The 15,384-nt window shown below is 36.7% G+C and overlaps 1 protein-coding gene across 5 annotated transcripts in view; it reads left to right on the forward strand.

Annotated features, from left to right (window-relative positions):
* STXBP5L (syntaxin binding protein 5 like) overlaps window positions 1–15,384 on the forward strand; it is a 317,733-nt gene that overhangs the window by 83,594 nt on the left and 218,755 nt on the right. The window lies entirely within an intron of this gene.

The following is a 15,384-nucleotide window of genomic DNA, read 5'->3' on the forward strand; positions in this document are numbered from 1 at the left end:
TATTTAACTATCAAATGATTTTATTTTTTTATTATTATTTGGGAAGCAGCAGGCTTTTTGCAGTGATTATGAAGGGCTAAACAGGAAAATTTGATATTAATGAAAGAGAAAGAAATCTCTGAGAGGTAAATTTACACCAATTAGCAAGTGCTAGTCACAACTGAGGTAGGTAGATAATAGAGACAGTCACTGCTGAGAACTCAAGAAAGTACTTATTTTATTTTGTTGAATGGTTATAGTTCATATGGAATCATCACCATATAGGCAGAGCTTAATGAAGTAAATGTGTTTTTATAGGTTTGATGAGAAGAAACAATGGCATCTATACAGACATTCTTTTTTCTACCTGGAACTTTTTCTTATTTGCATATTACTTAACCTTCAATGTTCTGAGTAATATTCATGAGTATTCTATCCACAGTATTTTGGAATCAGCATCAATGAAAGTTTTTATTATATCCAGTATTTTTTTGAGTGGAGAAAATTGATATTTTAGCTATTTGCTAAAACTAAGTAGAACTTCTTTCTTCATATCGATCTAATTTTGGTTTATCTTAAATTTTAATATAAGTAATGTAGCAGAAATTAATACATGATATGAAAAACTGAAAGATTAGTCAAGAGTTGTTATACGTTTCCTTGTATCTTTACTGCTAAAAATAGTACCTACTCAGGTATTGCCGTATTGATTTTATCTCTTTCTCTGCTTGTAGCATTTTTTGTTTGTCAATATTTTGAGTAGATCTGGCCGTACAATTTTGTGTAGATAAGCAGAATGAGTTTTTTCCCCCTTACAACTGGATTGTTGAAGGAAATGTTCTGGTTCCTTTTAAAGCCATTTTGGGGAGAAGAAATGATTGATGATGATGATTTCTAATTATAATTTTATTAACTCAATCGAGGTGTATTTAACTGGTAGCAATGTAAAAGCAAGCTGACAGATTTTGGACAGATTTAAACACTGGGAACTTTGTAGGCATTACCTATATTTTAAATGAACTTTTATTGGAATATAGTTGCTTTACCAATGTTGTGTTAGTTTCTGCTGTACATCAAAGCGAATCTGTTACATGTATACATATATCGCTTCTTTTAGATTTCCTTCCCATTTAGGTCACCACAAAGCATTGAGTAGAGCTCCCTTTGCTAAACAGTAGGTTCTAATTAGTTATCTATTTTATGCATAGTAGTGTGTATATCAGAGAAGGCAATGGCACCCCACTCCAGTACTCTTGCCTGGAAAATCCCTTGGAGGGAGGAGCCTGGTAGGCTGCAGTCCATGAGGTTGCTAAGAGTTGGACAGGACTGAGCGACTTCACTTTCACTTTTCACTTTCATGCATTGGAGAAGGAAATGGCAACCCACTCCAGTGTTCTTGCCTGGAGAATCCCAGGGACAGAGGAGCCTGGTAGGAGGCCATCTATGGGGTCACACAGAGTTGGACATGACTGACACGACTTAGCAGCAGCAGCAGCAGCAGCAGTGTGTATATGTCAATCCAAACTCCCAGTTCATCACAACACCCCTTCCCCTTGGTATCGCTAAGTTTGTTCTCTACATATGTCTCTCTCTGGTTTGCAAATGAGTTTATCTATACCATTTTTCTAGATTCCACATGTAACTGACTTTACGTGATATTTGTTTTTCTTTTTGATTTACTTCACTCTGTATGACAATCTCCAGATCTATCCACGTCTCTGCAAATGGACTATTTAGTTCCATTTTATGGCTAAGTAACAGTCCAGTGTCTATATGTACCACATCTTCTTTATCCAGTCTTCTGTTGATGAACTTTTAGGTTGCTTCTGTTTCCTGGCTATTGTAAATAGTGCTGCAGTGAACATTGGGGTGCATGTATCTTTTTGAATTATGATTTTCTCTGGGTTTTATGCTCAGAAGTGGGATAGCTGGGTCATATGGCAGTTTTGTTTGTAGATTTTTGAGGACCATCCATACTGTTCTCTATAGTGGCTATACTGATTTACATTCCCACCAACAGTTCCCTTTTCTCCACATTCTCTCCAGCATTTATTATTTGTGACTTTTTGATGATGGCCATTTTGATCAGTGTGAGATGATAGATCATTGTAGTTTTGATTTGAATTTCTTTAATCTTAATAATTAGTCATGTTGAGCATCTTTTTATGTATTTGTTGGCCATCTCTATGTCTTCTTTGGAGAAATGTCTATTTAGATCTGTGCAATTTCTCATTGGGTTATTATTTTTTTATATTGAGCTACATGAGCTGTTTATATATTTTGGAGATTAATCCCTTGTTGGTTGCTTCATTTGCAAATGTTTTCTCCCATTTTGAGGGCTGTCTTTTTGTTTTGTTTATGGCTTCTTTTGCCATACAAAAGCCTTTAAGTTTAATTAGGTCCCATTTTTTTTGTTGTTATTTTCATTACTCTAGATGGTAGTTCAAAAAAGACCTTGCCTCAATTTATGTTAAAAGTGTTCTGCCTGTGTTTTCCTCTAAGACTTTTATAGTGTCTGGCCTTGAATTTAGGTCTTAAATCCATTTTGAGTTTGTTTTTGTGTATAGTGTTAAGAAGTGTAATTTCATTCTTTTACGTGTAACTATCTGGGGTTGCCTATTTTAATGCTTACAAAAACATATTTATCATTTTGAGAGAGATAAACTATCTTAACATTGAGAATAATCATTAATGTCACTATTTATTGTGGAGAGAATAAAAATCCTTAAATGTATGGTGAAGGCAAGGCTTAAGTCAGCAAAGAAGAATTTAAACAAGCATCTTTGGGAACTCTAAGCCCTCCTAAATAGGCCATTTAACTATGTAAATTTCTATATACCTGTCAGCTGAAAGACAGATATACAGTGTGAGAGTTGTGAGTGAAGTTTTATTGAGTGTCTTACTGGAACTATATGGCCTGGAAGATAGCTTCTCAGAAAGCTTTGAGGAACTGCTGCAAAAATGGTACTGAGGAACCAGTATCTATATTAATTTTTTTCACTGGGAGAAACATAGAGTCAGGCATGAAAGATTATTGCTAATCAAAAACAGAAGACATCTTAAGTTAATGATGTAAGTGCTTCTCTATGTATGGGACGATGTAAGAATCTGGGACCATTGAAATTCTTTTTTAGATACGAATCTTAACTGTCTTTGGGCCGTATATCCAAAACAGAATACTGCATCCTGTTTTTCTCTCCTGAATTCCCCTCTGGATGTACTTGCAATGAGTTGTTGCAGCTTAATCCTTGTATGACTGGAATGTTGGGCAACATTCTTTCATATCTTTATGCTTATGTAATATACATATATACATATTTAGTTTGTATAGTTTGTAAATTTTAGTGCTTTTTTATTTTATTTTTTAAATAGAGCACCTTCAATCTTTGATTTTATAATCTTTGAAGGTGGCAACCAGGCTTAAATTGTTGATGATCCTTGGGTCCTCTCATATCTGACTTTATAAACCTAAATATGGAAGAAAAACTTTTTATTTCTGTGATATATGATCTGAAAAATGAATAAAATCAAGCATTCACCTTTTAAGGCATATTAACAGTCATTGCTATCACTGATCATAAATTGTGTAACATTGGGGAAAGCCTAGAATTATTTTATATGATTTTCAAGTAAAATTCAACAGGAAGACTATGATATACAGATCATAAAGTATTTGTACTTATTATATCAGTTTCTTTTTCTATCTGTGGTATTCTGATAATTAAAACATCAAAACATTTCTAAGTAATATTAGTTAAATTTCCAGAAAGAAATATTTTGTTAAGAACCTTAGTTATGAAATCTCTAGCAAACTTGACCCATCAGTGTTGGCTTTGGGAACTATTTATAACCCAAATTTTAAAAACTGTATTGCTTTATAAAGATAATATGAATTATTTCTCCTTAAAATTTTTCTTAAGTTATTAGCATTTGCCTGGTTAGACATTCAAAGATAAAAAACATATGTACAGTGAAGGATCTTTCTTCCTTACATATAAGCAAATGTATATGTAATGTAATTTTCTATTTTACGTATAGACAAATATGAAAGTATCATACATTTCTGTTCACAGGTTGTAACATGCAAACAGTTTTGTACCTAATTTTCTCTATATATATTCTCAAGACCATTCCTTAACAACACATAAAATGTTTCCTTATTCTTTTCTTATGTGTGTATGCAAATATTACCAAACTATCAAGACTGTGTAAATATTAATTGTATGCCTCAAAATAATTTTACATTCATGTAACAACTCACAGTTCAAGAAAGAGAAAATTACTAAAACCGCAGAAATCCCTCTGTGTTAAATAATTATTACCTAACCCTCAAATGTAACAAACACTATTTTGATTTCAAAAACTGTTGGTTTTGACATTTATAGATATGAAATTATACATATATACTTGTTTGTATTTGGCACCTATGCTCAACATTATATTTGGAGATTTCACTCACATTGCATGTAGCTTATTATTTTCATTGTTATGTAGTATTCAATTTAATGGGTATTCTTTGATTTGATTAACCATTCTACTTCAATATATCCTGGTTATATTTTTGTATTTCCATTAAACTTTTAGAAATTGTTTGTCAGATTCCACAAACACACTTACTGAGATTTTGATTAGAAACATCTTGAAGCTGTAGGTCAGTTTGGGAAGAATTGACATTGCCTTGATGATGGAGAATGGCAGTATTGTTTGACTGTTGTTGACAATGATGACACTGATTCATTGGATGAATCACAGACAGGGAATTTAACATGGTATATATTATATTCCACCACTTAGGTATTCTTTGATTTCTGTAAATAACATTTATAGTTTTCTCTGTAGAGGTCTTCTACATTTTTGTTGTGTTTCAGTTCAGTTCAATCGCTCAGTGGTGTCTGACTCTTTGCGACCCCATGAATTGCAGCACACCAGGCCTCCCTGTCCATCACCAACTCCCGGAGTTCACTCAGATTCACGTCCATCGAGTCAGTGGTGCCATCCAGCCATTACATCCTCTGTCGTCCCCTTCTCCTCCTGCCCCCAATCCCTCCCAGCATCAGAGTCTTTTCCAATGAGTCAGCTCTTCACATGAGGTGGCCAAAGTACTGGAGTTTCAGCTTTAGCATCATTCCTTCCAAAGAAATCCCAGGGCTGATCTCCTTCAGAGTGGACTGGTTGGATCTCCTTGCAGTCCAAGGGACTCTCAAGAGTCTTCTCCAACACCACAGTTCAAAAGCATCAATTCTTCGGTGCTCAGCCTTCTTCACAGTCCAACTCTCACATCCATACATGACCACTGGAAAAACCATAGCCTTGACTAGACGGACCTTAGTCAGCAAAGTAATGTCTCTGCTTTTCAATATGCTATCTAGGTCTGTCGTAACTTTTCTTCCGAGGAGTAAGCATCTTTTAATTTCATGGCTGCAGTCACCATCTTCAGTGATTTTGGAGCCCAAAAAAATAAAGTCTGACACTGTTTCCACTGTTTCCCCATCTATTTCCCATGAAGTGATGGGACCACATGCCATGATCTTTGTTTTCTGAATGTTGAGCTTTAAGCCAACTTTTTCACTCTCCTCTTTTACTTTCATCAAGAGGCTTTTGAGTTCCTCTTCGCTTTCTGCCATAAGGGTGGTGTCATCTGCATATCTGAGGTTATTGATATTTCTCCCGGCAGTCTTTTTGATTCCAGCTTGTGCTTCTTCCAGCCCAGCGTTTCTCATGATGTACTCTGCATAGAAGTTAAATAAGCAGGGTGACAATATACAGCCTTGACATACTCCTTTTCCTATTTGGAACCAATCTGTTGTTCCATGTCCAGCTCTAACTGTTGCTTCCTGACCTGCATAGAGGTTTCTCAAGAGGTAGGTCAGGTGGTCTAGTATTCCCATCTCTTTCAGAATTGTCCACAGTTTATTGTGATCCACACAGTCAAAGGCTTTGGCATAGTCAATAAAGCAGAAATAGATGTTTTTCTGGAACTCTCTTGCTTTTTCCATGATCCAGCGGATGTTGGCAATTTGATCTCTGGTTCCTCTGTCTTTTCTAAAACCAGCTTGAACATCAGGAAGTTCACGGTTCACATATTGCTGAAGCCTAATTTTAAATGCTATTGAAAATTGTACATGATGATAAAATGACAGTATATTGAATATAAGTTGTACATGATGATAATTAAATTGTATGTCATTTTCTGTTTTATTTTTGTTAGAATATAGAAATATAATTTATTGTTTTTTCTATATTCTGTTCTGTGACAGTGATTTCCACCATTCTGTCCTCCAGGTCATTTATCTGATCTGCTGCTGCAATCATTCTGCTGTTGATTCCTTCTAGAGTATTACTCATCTCTGTTTGTTCTTTAGTTCTTTTCAGTCTTTGGTAAACATTTCTTGGCTCTCCATTATTTTTCCTAGATCCTGTATCATCTTCACTATCATTATTCTGAATTATTTTCCTGGAAGGTTGCCTATCTCCACTTCATTTAGTTGTTTTTCTGGGGTTTTATCTTGTTCCTTCATCTGGGACATACTTTCTGCTTTTTCATCCTGATTTACTTTCTGTGTTGTGCTTTTTGTTCTAGCCACTGTGGGACTGTGGTATTTCTTGCTTCTTCTGTCTGCCCTCTGATGGAGGAGGCTAAGAGACTTTTGTAAGCTTCCTGATGGGAGGGACTGGTGGTGGGAAAAACTGGGTCTTGCTCTGGTGGACAGGGCCTTGCTCAGTAAAGCTTTAATCCAATTATCTGCTGACAGTTGTTGTACTCCCTGCCTGTTGTTTGGCCTGAGGCAACACAGCCCTCTGTCTATGGTCAGGTTAATGACCTCTAAGAGGGTTTACTCTAAGGGGGACCTTCCCTGACAGGTGCCCCTGTTCCTGTCGTGAGCCCCTGCTGACCCACACCTCCACAGGAGACTGTCCAACATTAGCAGATAGTTTTGGTTCAGTCTCCTGTGGGGTCACTGCCCCTTTCCTCTGGGTCTTGGTGCATGCAAATTTTGTTTGTGCCATCTAAGATTGGAGTCTCTGTTTCCCTCAGTCCTCTGGAAGTCCTATAAGCAAATCCTGCTGGCCTTCAAGGTCAGATTGCCTGAGGATTCACAGTCCCTTTGTTGGATGCCCAGGCTGGGAAGCCTGATGTGGGGTTCAGAACCTTCACAACAGTGGGAGAGATTCTTTGGTATTACTGTTCTCCAATTTGTGGGTTACCCACCTGGCAGGTATGAGATTTGATTTTATCCTGATTGTGCACCTCCTACCATCTTTCTGTGGCTTCTTTGTTTTTGGACATGGGATATCTTTTTTTGGTGGGTTCCAACATTCTCCTGTCAATGGTTGTTCAAGAGCTAGTTGTGATTTTGGTGTTCTTGAGAGGGATATGAGCACATGTCCTTATACTCTGCCATCTTGAACTGGAAGTCCCTGGAAATATAATTTATTTTTATGTGTTGACCTTGTATCTAGTGACTTTGCTTAAATTCAAGGAATAGTTCTAATAGCTTCCTGTAGACTTTTCTAGGTACACAGTCCTCTTCAAATAATAACAGTTTTATTTTCTTCTTTATAGTTTCATATGTATTTATATTTATTTTTATTATTGTACTGGGGTTAAGACCTTGTATTAGTTATTTATTGCTATGTGACAATATTACCACAAACTCAGTGGCTTAAAACAGCATGCATTTCTTTCTTTTTTTAAACAGCATTTATTTCTCATCTCAGAGTTTCTGTATCTGGAAACTAGGAGTCGCCTAGATGAGTTTCTGTATCAGGATCTCACAGAACTACAATTAACATGACTTTCAGGGCTGTGGCCTCATCTGAGGCTTGATTGGGAAAGGATCTATTTTCAAACTTATTTGGTTATTGGCAGTGTTCTGTTCCCTAGGAAGTTGGTGGATTGAAGGCCTTAGCTTAGGTTTTTGCTGGCTGTTGACCAGAAACCACTGTCAGTTGCTTGCCATATGTCTTTCTCCAAAAGCCAGCTGACAGCCTAGCAGCTTCCTTCTTCAGAGCCAGTAACAAAGAGAGTCTTCTGATAAGATGAATGTTACGGTCACATGTAATGTAGACATGAAAGTGATATCTCATGACTCTTGCCATTTTCAACTGATTAAAAGCAAATCACAGGTCCTGACACACTGAAGGGGAAGTGGATTTATGCAAAGGCAAGGATATCAGGAAGTGATGATCATGGGGACAGCATTGGAATCTGTTCATCATAGGCTTCCAGTACAATATTGAATAAGAAATTCAAGGACAATGTTTTTTTTAGGGAGATTATTTTTTATTATTTCATTATTTAGTATAGATTTGCTGTAGGTTTTTAAGTAGATACTCTTTGTTATCAAGAAGTTTCTTTTGCTCCTAATTTTTATAAGGATATATATATATTAAAATCATGAGTGAATACTGTATTTTATCATGTAATTCTTATGCATCTATTGTGATCATGTTGTTTTTTCTTTTTAAAAATCTGTTAATGTGGTAAATGACATCACTTGATTTATTAACTTTTGTGATATATTAGTATTATTATATGTGCTCCATTTGCTAATGTTTTGCTAATAAGTTGTTTAAGAGTTTAATATCTATGTTAACAAGAGCTTAGCATAGAAATTTCCTTTCTTTTGAGTTCTCTGCTAGGTTCTTACGTCATAGTTATTTTCATCTTATAGAATGAATGGGGAAATGTTTCCTCTTTTCTATATTCTATCAATACTTGTGAAAGATTGGTGTTATTTCTTCCTTAAAATTTGAAAAAAAAAATAAAAAGATTCACCAGTAAAGCATCTGAACCTGGGTTTTCTCTGAGGTAAGATTTTAAATGGCATATTCATTTCTTTAGTAGGTTTAAGAATATTCAGATATTCTTTTTTACCTTCAGTCAGTTTTGGTAAGTTGTGCTTTTGAAGAAATTTGTCCTGTTCATCAAAATTTTTAAATTTATTGGCCTTCACAGTAGTATCTGTAGTGATTTCTTATCTTTCATTCTTTTTTTCTTCCTTTTAAATCAAGGTAAAGCTGATTTACAATATTGTGTTTGCTTCAGGTGTACAGAAAAGTGATTCAGTTATATATATATATATTTTTTTCAGATCATTTTTCATTATAGGGGAGTGGGATAAGCTATTGAATATTGTTTCCTAAGTTATACAATAAATTCTTGTTACTAATCTGTTTTGTATGTAGTAGTGTGTATTCATTAACCCCATGCTCCTAATCTATCCCTCCACATCCCCTTTGGTAACCATAGTTGGTTTTCTATGTCTGTGAGTCTGTTCCTGCTTTGTAAATAGATTCATTTGGATTATTTTTTTATATTTCACATATAAGTAATATATATTATTTTTCTTTGTCTGACTGCACTTAGTATGATATTCTCTAGGGCTATCCATGTTGCTGTAAAAGAAAATATTTCATTCTTTTGAGACTGAGTAATATTCCATTGTGTGTGTGTGTGTGTGTGTGTGTGTCCGTGTGTCCACAAGCTCTTGTTTAAAATTTTTATTTTATATTGGGGTGTAGCTGATTAATCTGTAACACAGGTTATTTTCAGGTGTATACAAAGTGATTCAGTTATACATATATGTGTGTGTGTGTATTCTTTTTCAAACTCTATTCCCATTTAGGCTGTTATAGATAGTGAGAAGAGTTCCCTGTACTATCCAATAGATCCTTGTTGGTTATCTATTTTAAACAAAATAGAGTGTATATATCAGTCAGAGACTTCCAATCTGTCCCTCCCCTACCATCTTTCGTCTTTGTAGTCATAAGTTTGTTTTCTAAGTCTGTGACTGTTTCTTTTGTGTAAATAAGTTCATGTATCATTTTTTTAGACTCCATATACAAGTGATATCATATGATATTTATCTTTCTCTGACTTCACGTATTATACTCTCCAGGTCCGTTTATGTTGCTGCAAATGACATTATTTTGATCATTTTAATTCCATCGTATTTATGTACCACAACACATTTCTTTTTCCATTCCTCTGTAGATAGACATTTAGGTTGCTTTGATGTCTTGGCTATTGTAAACAGTGCTGCAGTGAACATTGGGTTCATCTATCCTTTCAAACCCTGGTTTTCACTTTTTTTCTTCACACCCTCTCCAGCATTTAGTTATTGTTTGTAGACTTTATTTATTTATTTATTTTAAAAATTTATTTTAATTGGAGGCCACATACTTTACAATATTGTAGAAGTTTTGCCATACATTGACATGAATCAGCCATGGGTGTACATGTGTTCCCCATCCTGAGCCACCCTCCCACCTCCCTCCCCATCCCATCCCTCTGGGTCATCCCAGTGCACCAGCCCTGAGCACCCTGTCTCATGCATTGAACCTGGACTGGTGGTCTGTTTCACATATAGTAATATACATGTTTCAATGCTATTCTCTCGAATCATCCCACCCTTGCCTTCTCCCACAGAGTCCAAAAGACTGTTGTATATATCTGTGTCTCTTTTGCTTTCTCGCATATAGGGTTATCGTTACCATCTTTCTAAATTCCATATATATGCGTTAGTATACTGTATTGGTATTTTTCTTTCTGGCTTACTTCACTCTGTATAATAGGCTCCAGTTTCATCCACCTCATTAGAACTGATTCAGATGTATTCTTTTAATGGCTGAGTAATATTCCATTGTGTATATGTACCACAGCTTTCTTATCTGTTCATCTGCTGATGGACATCTAGGTTGCTTCCATGTCCTGGCTATTATAAACAGTGATGCGATCAACATTGGGGTACATGTGTCTCTTTCAATTCTGGTTTCCTTGGTGTGTATACCCAGCAGTGGGATTGCTGGGTCATATGGCAGTTCTATTTCCAGTTTTTTAAAGAATCTCCACACTGTTCTCCATAGTGGCTGTACTAGTTTGCATTCCCACCAACAGTGTAAGAGTGTTCCCTTTCCTCCACACCCTCTCCAGCATTTATTGCTTGTAGACTTTTGGATTGCAGCCATTCTAACTGGCGTGAAATGGTACCTCATTGTGGTTTTGATTTGCATTTCTCTGATAATAAGTGATGTTGAGCATGTTTTCATGTTTTTTAGCCATCTGTATGTCTTCTTTGGAGAGATGTCTGTTTAGTTCTTTGGCCCATTTTTTGATTGGGTTGTTTATTTGTCTGGAATTGAGCTGTAGGAGTTACTTGTGTATTTTGGAGATTGATTCTTCGTCAGTTGCTTTGTTTGCTGTTATTTTCTCCCATTCTGAAGACTGTCTTTTCACCTTGCTTATAGTTTCCTTCATTGTGCAAAAGCTTTTAAGTTTAATTAGGTCCCGTTATTTATTTTTGCTTTTATTTCCATTACTCTGGGAGGTGAGTCATAGGGGATCCTGCTGTGATTTATGTTGGAGTATTTTGCCTATGTTTTCCTCTATGAGTTTATAGTTTCTGGTCTTATGTTTAGATCTTTGATCCATTTTGAGTTTATCTTTGTGTATGGTGTTAGAAAATATTCTAGTTTCATTATTTTACAAGTGGTTGACCAGTTTTCCCAGCACCACTTGTTAAAGAGATTGTCTTTTCTCCATTGTATATTCTTGCCTCCTTTGTCGAAGATAAGGTGTCCATAGGTGCGTGAATTTATCTCTGGGCTTTCTATTTTGTTCCATTGATCTATATTTGTGTCTTTGTGCCAGTACCATACTGCCTTGATGACTGTGGCTTTGTAGTATAGCCTGAAGCCAGGCAGGTTGATTCCTCCAGTTCCATTCTTCTTTCTGATGATTGCTTTGACTATTCAAGGTTTTTTTGTATTTCCATACAAATTTGTGAAATTATTTATCGTTCTGTGAAAAATTGTTTGTAGACTTTTTGATGATGGCCATTCTGACTAGTGTGGTGTGATATCTCATTATGGTTTTGATTTGTGTTTCTCTGATAATTAGCAGTGTTGATCATCTTTTCATGTGTTTCTTGGCCATCTCTATGTCTTCTTTGGAGAAATATCTGTTTAGGTCTGCTGACTATTTTTTGATTGGGTTGTTTGTTTTTTTGACACTGAGCTGCAGGAGCTCTTTGTAGATTTTGGAGATTAACTCCTTGTCAGTCATTTGATTTGCAAATATTTTCTCCTATCCTGTGACTCCTCTTTTTCTTTATGGTTTCCTTTGCTGTGCAAAACTTTTTGAGTTTAATTAGGTCCCATTTGTTTATTTTTGTTTTTATTTCCATTATTCTAGGAGATTGAAGTTATTGCTGTGATTTATGTCAAAAAATGTTCTTCCTGTGTTTTCCTCTAGTTCCGGGAGTCAGGATACCTCTGGTTTATGATTCTCAGGCAGGTAGTCTATGGCTCAGGGTTCTGTTAGTTCATGGCCTAGAGAAACAAAATGAATTTGTATATTAATGATGATATCTGTAGTAGCTGTTTTAGTACATTAATGATGTTATCAACAATAGAAATTTTAGTCGTTTGACTGTGGTTGAATAGTATTCAGTTAGCACAGAATTGAAGTCAGAAAGGACAAGAAAGGGAATAAAGTTTTGGTTTCATTTTTTTATGAATGAGGGCTGCAATTTTTCAAGTGTTTTCCTACATCGATTGATAATGATTTTTCTTCTTTAGATGGGTGATATAATTAATTACATTAATTGATTTTCAAATATTGAAATAGTCTTACATACCTAGAATAAATCACATGGAGTTATCAATCAATCTGTTCAGTTGTGTCCAGCTCCTTGTGATGCCATGGATTGCAGCACTCCAGGCTTCCCTGTCCATCACCAGTTCCTGGAGTTTACTCAAACTCCTGACCATTGAGTCAGTGATGCATCCAACCATCTCATCTTCTATCATCCCCTTCTCCTCCCACCTTCATTCTTTCCCAGCATCAGGGTCTTTTCCTATAAGTCAGTTCTTCACATAAGGTGGTCAAAGTATTGGAGTTTGAGCTTCAGCATCAGTCCTTCCAATGAATATTCAGGACTGATTTCCTTTAGGATGAACTGGTTAGATCTCCTTGCAGTCTAAGGGGCTCTCAAGAGTCTTCTCCAACACCACAGTTCAAAAGCATCAATTTTTCGATGCTCAGCTTTCTTTATAGTCCAACTCTCACATCCACACATGACCACTGTAGAAACCATAGCCTTGACTAGATGGACCTTTGTTGGCAAAGTAATGTCTCTGCTTTTGAATATGCTATCTAGGTTGGTCATAACTTTTTTCCAAGGAGTAAGCATCTTTTAATTTCATGGCTGCAGTCACCATCTGCAGTGATTTTGAAGCCCCCCAAAATAAAGTCTGTCACTGTTTCCCCATCAATTTGCCATGAAGTGACAGGACCAGATGCCATGATCTTTGTTTTCTGAATGTTGAGTTTTAAGCCAACATGGAGTTGTAGTGTAGAATTATCTTTATACATTTGAAAATTTTGATTTGTTAATATCTTGTTGAAGATTTTTCCATGTATATTCATGAGAGTCATTGGTCTGTCGTTTTCCTTTCTTATAATATCTTTGATTTCCGTATTAGCTAACCTTAAACTACTGCAAAATTGCACTCTTCTCACATGCTAGTAAAGTAATGCTCAAAATTCTCCAGGCCAGGCTTCAGCAATATGTGAACCGTGAACTTCCAGATGTTCAAGCTGGTTTTAGAAAGGCAGAGGAACCAGAGATCAAATTGCCAACATCCGCTGGATCATGGAAAAAGCAAGAGAGTTCCAGAAAAACATCTATTTCTGCTTTATTGATTATACCAAAGCCTTTGACTGTGTGGATCACAATAAACTGTGGACAATTCTGAGAGAGATGGGAATACCAGACCACCTGACCTGCCTCTTGAGAAATCTGTATGCAGGTCAGGAAGTAACAGCAAGAACTGGACATGGAACAACAGACTGGTTCCAAATAGGAAAAGGAGTACGTCAAGGCTGTATATTGTCACCCTGCTTATTTAACTTCTATGCGGAGTACATCATGAGAAACGCTGGGCTGGAAGAAGCACAAGCTGGAATCAAGATTGCCGGGAGAAATATGAATAACCTCAGATATGCAGATGACACCACCCTTATGGCAGAAAGTGAAGAGGAACTAAAAAGCCTCTTGATGAAAGTGAAAGAGGAGAGTGAATAAGTTGGCTTAAAGCTCAACATTCAGAAAACAAAGATCGTGGCATGTGGTCCCATCACTTCGTGGGAAATAGATGGGGAAACAGTGGAAACAGTGTCAGACTTTATTTTTGGGGGCTCCAAAATCACTACAGATGGCGATTGCAGCCATGAAATTAAAAGATGCTTACTCCTTGGAAGAAAAGTCATGACCAACCTAGATAGCTTATTGAAAAGCAGAGACATTGCTTTGGCAACGGAGGTCCATTTAGTCAAGGCTATGATTTTTCCAGTGGTCGTGTATGGATTTGAGAGTTAGACTATAAAGAAAGCTTAATGCCAAACAGTTGATGCTTTTGAACTATGGTGTTGGAGAAGACTCTTGAGAGTCCCTTGGACTGCAAGGAGATCCAACCAGTCCATCCTAAAGGAGACCAGTCCTGAGTGTTCATTGGAAGGACTGATGTTGAGGCTGAAACTCCCATACTTTGGCCACCTCATGTGAAGAGTTGACTCATTGGAAAAGAACCTGATGCTGGGGGGGATTGAGGGCAGGAGGAGAAGGGGACGACAGAGGATGAGATGGCTGGATGGCATCACGGACTCGATTCACGTGAGTTGGTGAACTCCGGGAGTTGATGATGGACAGGGAGGTCTGGCATGCTGTGATTCATGGGGTCGCAAAGAGTCAAACACGACTGAGTGATTGAGCTGAGCTCAACTGCACCTTAGCCTCAGAGAGTTAGAAAGTGTTGCCTATGCTTCTGTTTTCTGGAAGAGACTGCAGATAACTTTTTTTTTTTTTCTGAAGTGTTTAGTGGAATTCACTAATGAACTCATCTGGGCCTGGTGCTTTCTTTGTTTCTTTTTTTTTTTTTTTTGAAAGATTATTAATTTATTCAGTTTCTTTAATAGGTGTAACCCTACTGTGTGACTGAACAATGCTGACTCCATTTTGTCAGCTCCATCTTAGGCCTGAGGTACTAATCCCACCTCTTTCTGTGGGACTGACCTTTAGCTCACTCACAAGAAATATGCCCAAACCAGATAAGTCCCCTATCAACTTTTACCTTAGCAGCAGAAGCAGTATCTGTTACAAAAGCTGAAAGAGTGCCTTTTGCTGATACAGATGCTTAATGGTCATGAAACCGTGCTAGGTTGGGAGGAAACCCTGGTTCCTATTTGTGTGGACATGCTTCTCACTTAGTAATCAGATTCTGTAAACACAGAGTTTCTGTCTACAAAAAAGGGCTTTGGCCCTTTTACATCTCTCTGTACCCCTTTCACCTTTTAGTGCAGCTGCAGTTGTCTGCCCAATCCTACCTTTAAGACACTCCAAT

The sequence above is a fragment of the Capra hircus genome, chromosome 1, assembly GCF_001704415.2.
Source record: "Capra hircus breed San Clemente chromosome 1, ASM170441v1, whole genome shotgun sequence".
NCBI lineage: Eukaryota > Metazoa > Chordata > Mammalia > Artiodactyla > Bovidae > Capra > Capra hircus.